The following is a 7,979-nucleotide window of genomic DNA, read 5'->3' as shown; positions in this document are numbered from 1 at the left end:
CTGTAGTTGGATGCAGGGTGGTATGGCTGCTGGCACCAAATCTGTTAAGTGCTCAGATACTGTTTGTTATACAATCAACAACAATTATCACCAGAAAAAAAACTGCAACTTTTAAGAATGAGATGGGAGGCCATGATTGTGTTAATTTATCCTTTTATTTTACATTTAAAAAAGTATGTTACCTCCATTAGCCAGCATTGCCTCCCTCTCTAGACGTTCGTTGCTGCCTTGACCTGGAACAGCAGAACTAACATCAGCACTTCTACAGTTTCAACTGCATTCACTATGTACTTAAGAAATATACAATAAAATAACTGGCAATACTTTTAAATAACATCAGCAGAATCAGAGGACGTGGTGCTAGCGTCATCCTTTATCACTGGGCCTTTATTACTCCTGTATGAGTGGAGTAATACACTCATCCTGATCTGGTAAGTGTCATCATCATTGGGTAGGACTCCTGCAGACTGCACTCCATCATGTTCGGTCAATGGGACACCATTCTTCTTCATTTGAATGAACACATCTCTGGGATAGAAACCAGTTTTGGCCTTTTTAGAAAATGCATAGACCTTTGGAGGGGCTAAAGAGGGGATAAACAGAGAACAGGAGTGTTTATTTTCTGTAATCCACATTTACACTATTTAAGGTTCAGATGACCATTCAAATGTCAGCTTGTTTGTAAATACTCACAGTCCTTATTAGTCTCTGAGTTCTTTGTCCCCATATTCCATGAATTTGGACAGCCAGTCCACACACTCCTTCTCCAGGTAGCCCTTGGTGTACTGGTTGAGGATCTGCACCCCGTCCCACTTCTTCTTAGTCGGCAGAGCTTGATCAACTGGGGCCACCCACTGCATAGTGACATCACAGATAGAACAATGAGACAGATATTTTAATGGATGTATAAATGTGAAGCATCCGGTTGGTGTTTCCGAGAGGAAGCCCACTGGTGGACAGTGGGAGAAGATGGAACCAGGTTGATTTTGGCCGACATTCTGCTAATTTGTCATGTCAATACAGTTTTCTGTTCCCAAAACTAGAATCTGCTATGAACAGAGTCGACTAAGTTGTAGACTTTACACTTTGCAAAAGTTTTAAAAAATCTGTTTAGAATGAGTGCAAAGGTGAATTGAGTTATAGCACAGGTGCACTTCAAAGTAGTCATTCCCTAACGGAAATATGCAGATGTATACTAGATCGCGCCAATAGGATATCGCTAGCGCCTGCTTGGCTCTGCCCGCCTCCTTGCTTGTTCTGCCCACTATGAATAATTTGTTCCCATTGGAAACGACAAGCTGTGGTCTATCTTGGTTTTGATAACCATGTAAATCTCTCTCTGACAAGGTGACTTTTATCAATATGTACAGTATTAGGCTCCATTTACTCTCAGATTCGAAAATGCTAATTAGCATCAAAGTAGACATCATGAAAGAATACAAATCCCTGCGAACTCTAGCACGTCATCTCTAACTGTCAGCTTTGCTAACAGGTACATTTTAAAGAAATGTAGCAAATGTATTAAATACTACATCTAGCTAACATTAGATAGTGAATCCAGAGATTCTTACTTTTGCCTCGATTAGGCAATCTCGTCCAGATCATCATGGCATTTGTAGTTCTTTATGATAGCCACATTAGCAGCTAATTAGAATTTCATTTGTTGGGGGTAAATACAGGCAAATATATTGATAAAAGTCACCTTGTCTGAGAGATTTAGTTATCAAAACGTCACGCCAGGGTAAGTCTACACAAAACAGCCCTTATGTTAAGTGTTAATAAAATCCCCTATGGGTAAAATTAATGGTGGAAAAACGATTGGAACCATTTCCATTTGACCGCTAGATTTTATGGGTATTATGACTCATACTGTGGTACTCTATAGGAGGCAATGACACACCTATGGTCAAGTCCAGTCTTCTTTGCGCATTGCAAGTTAATTATCTTGGAGTTTTAGTAAAATAACTACAGGATGTTAACATTGACTTTGAACCACTGCTCCTTGCTCTTGCGTGACTGAGTGCCTTTTTCCCAGTAGTCTGCTGGCAGCTTCTCCCTCATCCAGTCCTGTTTGGGAATCTTCTTCTTTGACACACTGTCATAGTAATCAATCTGTTGGTTGTTCATCAGACCCATGGCAGTGAATTCACGGATACCAAGCAATTCTACTGGTCTTGACAGGGCAGTGTAGATGTAGCTCAGCGACCATTTCTCTAATGGTTACAAAATGCAGCAAATGGGTTAGTCACAACTCCTGGGTAGAGATGTAAAAGAAGTGAGGTAGAGATGGGAATTTAAAAAAAAAGTTATGATAATCGATAATAGTTAGCATAGTAACATCATAGTAATCATTTTGGTATGAAATCTAGACTATCTGATAAATCAATCCATTATAACTTTGTTTAATTCAATTATGTTTTAGACTAATTTGTTGTTCTGAAAGAGACTAAATAATACTAGAACGGAGACTAAGAACTTTTATGTGCCAGTCATACTAGTCTTATCACCTGACACCTGGCAGTTCCAACCAATCAAACTATCTGTCACGCCCTGGCCTTAGTATTCTTTGTTTTCTTTATTTTAGTCAGGTCAGGGTGTGACATGGGGAATGTTTGTGTTTTATCGGTTTTGGGTGGTTATATGGTAAAGGGGGTGTTGGGTGTAGTGTATGGGTTTGTGTTGAGTGTATGTGTCTAGCTGTGTCTATGTTGGGTGTAAGTTGTCTAGGAGAGTCTATGGTTGCCTGAATGGGTTCCCAATTAGAGACAGCTGATTTCTGTTGTCTCTGATTGGGAGCCCTATTTAAGGTAGCCATAGGCTTTCGTTTGATGTGGGTAATTGTCTATGTCAGAACGTTTGTAGCCTGTGTATGTGCACGACGTTTATTAGCTTCACGATCGTTTGTTAGTTTTGTAATAGTGTTTTGTTTTGGTTCTCCTTCTTCATAATAAAAAGGAAGATGGCTTATTTTCCTAATGCTGCGTTTTGGTCCGTCAATCCTCCACACGATCGTGACAGAATTACCCACCAATACAGGACCAAGCGGCATGTAAAGCGGCAACAGGACCCACCTACACAGGATTCTTGGACATGGGAGGAGATACTGGATGGTAAGGGGCCTTGGGCACAACTGGGAGAATATCGCCTTCCTCGTGAAGAGCTGGAGGCAGCTAAAGCCGAGAGGAGGCGATATGAGGAGGCAGCACGGAGACAAGGCTGGAAGCCCGTGAGTACAACCCAAAATTTTTTGGGGGGGGGCCTTAAAGGGAGTGTGGCGAAGTCAGGTAGGAAACCTGCGCCTACTCCCTGTACTTACCGTGGAGAGCGAGAGTACGGGCAGACACCGTGTTACGCAGTAGAGCGCACGGTGTCTCCTGTACGTGTGCATAGCCCGGTTCGGTACATTCCAGCTCCACGTATCGGCCGGGCTAGACTGAGCGTTGAGCCTTATGTCATGAAGCCAGCCCAACGCATCTGGTCACCAGTGCGTCTCCTCGGGCCGGCGTACATGGCACCAGCCTTACGCATGGTGTCCCCGGTTCGCCTACATAGGCCGGTGCGGGTTATTCCACCTCCCCGCACTGGTCAGGCGACGGGGAGCATACAACCAGGTAAGGTTGGGCAGGCTCGGCGCTCAAGGGAGCCAGTACGCATGCACGGTCCGGTATTTCCGGCGCCACCTCCCCGCCCCTACCCAGTACCACCAGTGCCTCCTCCACGCACTAGCCCTATGGTGCGTGTCTCCAGCCCTTTACCACCAGTGCCTAAACCACGCAACAAGCCTCCTGTGTGTCCCCAGAGTCCTGTGCGTCCTGTTGCTGCTCCCCGCACTAGCCCTGAGATGCGTGTCCACAGTCCGGTACCACCAGTTCCGGCACCACGCACTAGGCCTAATGTGCGCTCCCAGGGTCCAGTATGCCCTGTTCCTTCTCCCCGCACTAGCCCTGAGATGCGTGTCCCCAGCCCGGTACCACCAGTTCCGGCACCACGCACCAGGCCTACAGTGCGCCTCAGCCGGCAAGAGTCTGCCGTCTGCACAGCGATGCCTGAACTGCCCGTCTGCCAAGCGCCATCTGAGCCATCCGTCTCTCCAGCGCCATCTGAGCCATCCGTCTCTCCAGCGCCATCTGAGCCATCCGTCTCTCCAGCGCCATCTGAGCCATCCGTCTCCCCAGCGCCATCTGAGCCATCCGTCTCCCCAGCGCCATCTGAGCCATCCGTCTCCCCAGCGCCATCTGAGCCATCCGTCTCCCCAGCGCCATCTGAGCCATCCGTCTCCCCAGCGCCATCTGAGCCATCCGTCTCCCCAGCGCCATCTGAGCCATCCGTCTCCCCAGCGCCATCTGAGCCATCCGTCTCCCCAGCGCCATCTGAGCCATCCGTCTGCCCAGTGCCATTAGAGCCGCCCGTCTGTCCCGAGCCGTCAGAGCCGATCGTCAGTCAGGAGCCGCTAGAGCCGATCGTCAGACAGGATCTGCCAGAGCCGCCAACCAGACAGGATCTGCCAGAGCCGCCAACCAGACAGGATCTGCCAGAGCCGCCAACCAGACAGGATCTGCCAGAGCCGCCAACCAGACAGGATCTGCCAGAGCCGCCAACCAGACAGGATCTGCCAGAGCCGCCAACCAGACAGGATCTGCCAGAGCCGCCAACCAGACAGGATCTGCCAGAGCCGCCAACCAGACAGGATCTGCCAGAGCCGCCAACCAGAGAGCAGTCTAGCCAGGATCCGCCAGATCCGTCAGCCAGCCATGAGCAGCCAGATCCGTCAGCCAGCCATGAGCAGCCAGATCCGTCAGCCAGCCATGAGCAGCCAGATCCGTCAGCCAGCCATGAGCAGCCAGATCCGTCAGCCAGCCATGAGCAGCCAGATCCGTCAGCCAGCCATGAGCAGCCAGATCCGTCAGCCAGCCATGAGCAGCCAGATCCGTCAGCCAGCCATGGGCCGTCCCTCAGTCCGGAGCTGCCGTCCCTCAGTCCGGAGCTGCCGTCCCTCAGTCCGGAGCTGCCGTCCCTCAGTCCGGAGCTGCCGTCCCTCAGTCCGGAGCTGCCGTCCCTCAGTCCGGAGCTGCCGTCCCTCAGTCCGGAGCTGCCGTCCCTCAGTCCGGAGCTGCCGTCCCTCAGTCCGGAGCTGCCCCTTATCCTGGTGCTCTCCCTTATCCTGGTGCTGCCCCTTACCCTGGTGCTGCCCCTTAGTCCGGAGCTGCCCCTTAGTCCGGAGCTGCCCCTTAATTCAGTGGGGTTAATGTGGAGGGGGGTCATTTGGAGGAAGCTAAGGAGGCGGTTAGTGACTGTGGTGGGGTGGGGACCACGACCAGTGCCGGAGCCGCCACCGTGGAAGGAAGCCCACCCAGACCCTCCCCTAGACTGTGTGCTGGTGCGCCCGGAGTTCTCACCTTAAGGGGGGGGGGTTATGTCACGCCCTGGCCTTAGTATTCTTTGTTTTCTTTATTTTAGTCAGGTCAGGGTGTGACATGGGGAATGTTTGTGTTTTATCGGTTTTGGGTGGTTATATGGTAAAGGGGGTGTTGGGTGTAGTGTATGGGTTTGTGTTGAGTGTATGTGTCTAGCTGTGTCTATGTTGGGTGTAAGTTGTCTAGGAGAGTCTATGGTTGCCTGAATGGGTTCCCAATTAGAGACAGCTGATTTCTGTTGTCTCTGATTGGGAGCCCTATTTAAGGTAGCCATAGGCTTTCGTTTGATGTGGGTAATTGTCTATGTCAGAACGTTTGTAGCCTGTGTATGTGCACGACGTTTATTAGCTTCACGATCGTTTGTTTGTTTTGTTAGTTTTGTAATAGTGTTTTGTTTTGGTTCTCCTTCTTCATAATAAAAAGGAAGATGGCTTATTTTCCTAATGCTGCGTTTTGGTCCGTCAATCCTCCACACGATCGTGACACTATCTTATCATGTTGCCAAGTAAAAATTATTTTCTCAGGTGTGTAATCAATGGAACTTGCCAGCAGTAACAAGGAAACATTGCAATATAAAGACCTTCAAAACTAGCCTAACATTAAACAAAAGCTGGGGTTGTCATCAATAATATGAACATAACATTACAATTTAAATAATATGAACAAAACAGTCTTTAATTTAAGAAACATATATATTTTTTTAACTCAGCAAGTAAGGTAAGAACAAATTCTTATTTACAATGACGGCCTAGGAACAGTGGGTTAACTAACTGCCTTGTTCAGGGGCAGAACGACAGATTTTTACCTTGTCAGCTTGGGGATTTGATCTAGCAACCTTTCGGTGACTAGCCCAACGCTCTAACCACTACCTGCCACCTCGGCAGTAATTGAAAATGTTTTTTTTTAAAGTTTATTATTGACTTGAAAAATAATGTAGGCTATATATATATATATGGCTCTGCCAATAGCTTTTATTTTCACTTATGATACATTTTCTAGAAGTAAAATTATTCTTACAAAATACGTTTTCAATCCTCACATGTATTGTATGACCCTAAAATATACAAATATACTAAATTCAGTGTCTAATTCAGGTCTGCCCCACGATGCTATGACTGTGTGTTCTTAGCTTTCTCTAACAAGTAAACTCCTGTGTTGATCCTGATCATTAAATTGAACAGGTGTTGCACAAAATCCAAAGTCTCTTCTCTGATGAAACTGTACTTTATAAGCAATAGTCGTACCATGATTTTGCACACCATTCATAATCAGAACTCTTTGCAAATTCGCTGTTTACAATTCCGTTATCATTAGCCAATACTATCCTCCTGTAGATAAATTAATGTGCAACAGGCTATACTTTTGGAACTTTTAAAAACATTTTGCCCTGGTAGACCCTATTTTGAATGATAGAACGTGCAAAAAAGGGGCTTTTATAATTGTTTTTTTATTCAGAAAAACAAATCATGCAGGATGTTTCAAAAGCAGTACAGGTTACATACATTGTGTACGTGTGTGTACTTCCGTGGGCATGTATGTATGCAATAAGCCTTGTAAAATAAAATAGTGGTTTAGTAAATAGTAACAGCAATGCTACGCAAAATGTATTAAATCATTTGGTGAATGCATTTATTCCACAGGTAGAGTTCATAACACTAGAGACCCTATTCATTAAAAACGCTGACTAGGTTTCTGGCATAAGATAAAACAATATTTTTGTATTGAGCTTCAATTGAGCATGTTGGAATTATTTGTGTTCTCCATAAATCAATGTTTACAAGGTGACATTAAAAGAAACTCCATTGCAAATGAATTCAAGTGTAGCTTTGTCTTAGCTTGGAAACCCAGTGAACGGTTTTGAAATGGGCCCTAGATTGAAAATAGGGTTGGCTTGCCTTCTCTAGTCACTCGTAGGCTCAGTCACTGGTATACTTTACAAAGCCATTTTGGGTTTACTACCATTTAATTTGGGCATTTTTATTATTCAGAAATGTGGTGGGAACTCTCTTTGTTCGCAGGACTTCATCCTGCTAACTGTTCCAAATGTCCGAACTGAATTTGGAAAAAAGGCTTTTATGTACTCTTCACCATCGGCTTGGAACGCCTTCCAAAATAGTTTTAAATTGGAAGAACTTGTCCCAATTGGTGTTTTTAAATCATTGATGAAGGATTTTGTGGCTGATTCCTTGACCTGTCAATGTTTTTAATTTGCCATTTTATGATATCATTATGGCCACTACCGTAAATGTTTTTTACTATTTTACTTTTAGTTTTTCATGTCGTCTGTCTGTAATTGTGTATGACTTGGTGCTGCCTATCTTGGCCAGGATAAACAATCATAACAAATGATATTGCAAATACCCAAAGTATTATCAATGCTCTACAATATTAACAACATAATAATTTGTACATATATTTGCAGAAACGTAAAACAAGATATTGTTTGGCCAGAGGTATAAAAACATATCAGCATATACCTCTAGGCTTATATAACCCGAAAGCATTATACAAATACCTTCAAGATGCCTCTAAGAAACATCCATTGCAACAGTAAAATAATGAAAT

At 45.4% G+C, this 7,979-nt stretch overlaps 1 protein-coding gene and 1 pseudogene across 1 annotated transcript in view; both read right to left on the bottom strand.

Annotated features, from left to right (window-relative positions):
* The window catches only part of LOC129819757 (major histocompatibility complex class I-related gene protein-like), a 46,675-nt gene that overhangs the window by 27,852 nt on the left and 10,844 nt on the right, over positions 1-7,979 (bottom strand). The gene's annotated exons all lie outside the window — the stretch shown is intronic.
* Positions 312-6,680, bottom strand: LOC129819445 (major histocompatibility complex class I-related gene protein-like; annotated as a pseudogene).

This window comes from Salvelinus fontinalis, chromosome 22 (assembly GCF_029448725.1).
Source record: "Salvelinus fontinalis isolate EN_2023a chromosome 22, ASM2944872v1, whole genome shotgun sequence".
NCBI classification, from domain to species: domain Eukaryota; kingdom Metazoa; phylum Chordata; class Actinopteri; order Salmoniformes; family Salmonidae; genus Salvelinus; species Salvelinus fontinalis.
This window is presented reverse-complemented; position numbering and strand designations above follow the sequence as displayed.